Here is a 3,900-nt window from a genome sequence, read left to right as displayed (position 1 = left end):
ATCTCAGCAATTTGTTGCATCAACTGCAAGATCAGTTCATTCTGATCGTCAATGATAAAGGGATTATGAGCAGGACTTGAAGGTAGGTTCTGAGCTTGTTTCACGTTAGGAGGGGGAATTTGAACTGGAGGTCTTCCATCTGGTTGAGCGTTGACAGCAAAATTCGGAGGAGGCAAATCTTGTTTTCTCTGCATCTCGACCCTTATCTCAGCAATTTGTTGCATCAACTGTAGGATCAATTCATTCTGATCTGCAAGGGCTGGCTGAGCCACCACGACATCAGTAAGGCCAGGTTCTTCGTTGTTATCACTCATTGCTTGTTTTTCCTCTTTGGGAACTTTGGCTGGGAAAGGAATCTGTAGGCCCTTTTGATCTGGTAAAATAAGGATGATTGGCCAGTGTATCGACACAGATAAGTTCTAACTACCTATAGAGAAAAACAACTCAAAGGCAAATCTGTTAGTATTAGTTCTGGATGAATAATGCAAGATATCACATAGAAAGTAGGTAAACACATAGAAGTTGCTTCGTTTGAGGACACGTTAACCCACGAGTAATGGGGACTGATTTTTTGAACAAGCAGGGATTTGCTCGTTTTATTTTGAGGCTAGTGACTCAGAAAGGCTAAATTGCGTTGAGCTAAGGTCTTCTTGCTGCATCCTCTATAATCTGTTGATCTGAACTCAATGTTTCCTTGTAGAATAAAAGAGGGGGAAAAGAAAATTTGAAAAGGATAGGGGCCGGGCCTTGAAAGGCTGCCTACGTATCTCCTAAGGAGAATTCAGGCCCAACGTAGTTCGAATACAAAAGGGAATTTCATTTTCATTCATTCATTTCTGGTGATTACAAGGAAAGTGAAAAACAGATAATAAAGCGTCCTAAAAGATAGATGGTACCTTCACTGAAGCTTCTTCCTTTGACTGCCATATTAGCCACGGGGGACAAACTCAACTTGAATCTTTCCCATGTTGACGAGGGATTCCACATCATAGTGAAACTTGAGGCACCTCCCAATGTTGTGATCGACGGCATCATGATAAGGGCAGGGCTTCCAGATCTCAATTCCAACGGGATCGATTGCTTCGTCATCCTTTCTGATAGAGGCCAAGACTCCTTTTTGAACTAACAGATAGATGTCCAACAAAGTTTTCTTGAAAGGCGTGAAGTAGTGACAATAAAACAAAGTGTGCTCAGTGACCGGCATACTAGGCCTCTGTTGGTCACAGGTAAGGACGGTGTTCCTACCCCACATATACGGGATCTCCCCAATGTTGATCAGGTTATGGATCGCTGCCTTAAGCTCCACACATTCCTCTATAGTGTGTCCTCTTTGGTTCGGGTGGTAGGCACATGTCTTTTGAGAGCTTTCATTCCCAAACCCGAAAGTGGTTCCTTCGAGAGGCTTTAGCATACCTGACGCCTTAAGGTGCTCAAAAATGAGAGCACACGGCACGACTCTTGCCCCCACGCTATGTGTCTGCTCATAAGCCGGGAGAGTGATCTTTTGGTCCCCTCCTTTCAGACGTTCCAGGAAGGGAGGCATATAGATGATTTCCTCATCGACATCTTCTTCAGTAGCACCAGGGTGAGTGTCTTCTAGACCACTATTGGCTTCTTGATTGAAGAATGAGCATTTCCCGCGTATCTTCTGAAGTCTCATAGTTGCATCTTTGAAGGCATCGCGTTTCTTCCGCACAGCAACTGTCTTTTTACTTATAACATCGCATTTGGTCATCTTTGCTGCCAATTCCGCGTCTAGTGCCGCATTTGCTGCTTGTGCGACCGCGGTGGCAAACTCCACTTCTATTCTCCTTTCTCTGGTTTTTTGGATCTCTCGCCTGAGTCGCTGCAATTCCATCCTCAAATCCTCCTCGGTTAGCTTTATGTCGGTACCCTTGCCCTTTTCCATCTTAGCGGCAATTTCACCTTTCCTGAGACGATAGAGTAGTATTTTGGGATTTGGGTGGTAGGATTTTATTTTTGGATGAGAAACTCAAGACTCATGGAATTTTGGTCGGACATTTTGGTAATGACTTGTATTCGGCATTCTCAGAAACTTTTGAGTGGGCTTGAAATGTCCTCATTCAAAGCAACGTATCACATAAACAGTTAAAGTACACGAGTAAACAGACAAATATCGCGTCCTAAACATGCATGTGACCCTTTTGTGCCAAGGGTAGGCCTAGCGAATTGAAGGATGAATATGTCTTTTTAAGCCAATTCATTATCCCCAAAATATTTCATTAATAGCATTCAAAAATGTTTGATGAACATAAAATTAGGGAAATGAGTTCGAAAAGTAAATTACAAAACAAAGTACAAATAAAGCAATCCCACGCAGGGGGTGAATAATAGACTTCAAGCTTCTCGAGATCCTTCCCCAAGTCTGGCCTTCTTGGCGATGCTGACCTCTTCCCACATAGTATATCTGTTCGCCCATAGGTGATCTCTTGCCAACCGAGCCCCTTCTTGATGTCTGAACCTCTCGACCGACTGAATCTGCTGCTCCATGCTATCATCTAATTCTGACATACATTGCCTGGATTTTTGTAACTCTCGCTTCAACTGAGCTATAACTTTGGCGTCTTCTGAGTGCCGACGTTGATGCTCTAACTTATTCCTATCAAACTTCTCTTGGAGTTGATGAAGTCGGATTTGATGCTTGGCTCCAACATCTGCAATAATATGGGGAACATTTGGACCAGGCTCGATACTTCCGGCGAGGATCTTTTTTAACCATTCCTTGTAATCCCTAGAACATTCAGGACAGAATCTATTTGGTACTGGTTCGCCTAATATCCTTCGAGTCTTCCATGCCCTACGCATGTCTTCAGCATAAGAGACTCGTCCATTTTCATGATCGGTTGCAAATTTCTTCATGTCCGTAATTTGGGGAATCTCCTGTTTCCCTCCCAGTTGTCTAAGTACTCGACCGGGAGCATATGGTCTAGTCCCTCTTAACCCGGCAAATATCAAGTAAGGTGTTTTTTCTGCTCGAATCACCATTTGCTTTGTTACTACCAAGCATTGGATCGACCACTGCACATTTTCCTCTCTCAAATCCTAAAGTCTCGGGTACCAAAACTCTTGGCCTCCAGTCCTGTTGAAATGATTACGTTGCACCCACCAATCGTGACTTTCGAGTCTGTTCGGTCTTTCTAAGGGATCTGGTTCTGTATTGGATCATGAGCTTTGATCAAGTGTCCCATCATCCACCATTGAAGTATCAGGTTGCACCCTTGAAAAAAACGTGTGCCATTTTTGCACCTATTCAACGCCCTGTAAATGTCAGCAAGGATCATAGGAGCCAAATTGTAGTATTTCTTACAGGCCCGTAGCTTACTCCATTAAAAATAGCATGAGTAACCATTACTACACTTGGATGGATGGTGTAGTTTGGTCCTTGGGGAAACACCATCGTCCCAAGTAGACATATCGCAAATGCGAGGGGGCGTGTTTCCTTCCATTTTTCTTCTGACACAAACTCATCTTTAAACTTCTCGTAAGCTCTTGCGCGTCCAAATCGATAATACAACTTCCAAAGTGGAATATTTGACCTGGGCAGCCTGTCCATCCATTCAGCTTTGACGAGTGATAATTTTTCTTTGATTTCGACAAAATCCCATACTTTTGGAAATAGAAGATTAGTATCGGGTTGGTGCTTCCTCTTGTTGCACATGCCGACACTCTCGTAACTGGCAAGGACTTCATCTATAGTCGGAGTCAACTCTACTTCCCCAAACCGAAAGACCATGTTGTTGCTGTCCCAAAATTTCACCATCGTTCCAATCAAGTCGGGGTAAGCCACCATTTCCATTAATGACGGGAGATGGCATATGTGTCTTTGCACTTTCTTTTTATCGTCCTTGTTCATGAATTTCCACCAAACTTGGAGGTAAG

Source organism: Solanum tuberosum, unplaced genomic scaffold, assembly GCF_000226075.1.
Source record: "Solanum tuberosum cultivar DM 1-3 516 R44 unplaced genomic scaffold, SolTub_3.0 scf00611, whole genome shotgun sequence".
Taxonomy (NCBI): Eukaryota; Viridiplantae; Streptophyta; class Magnoliopsida; order Solanales; family Solanaceae; genus Solanum; species Solanum tuberosum.
The sequence above is the reverse complement of the archived record's forward strand: the minus strand, read 5'-3'. Positions refer to the sequence as shown.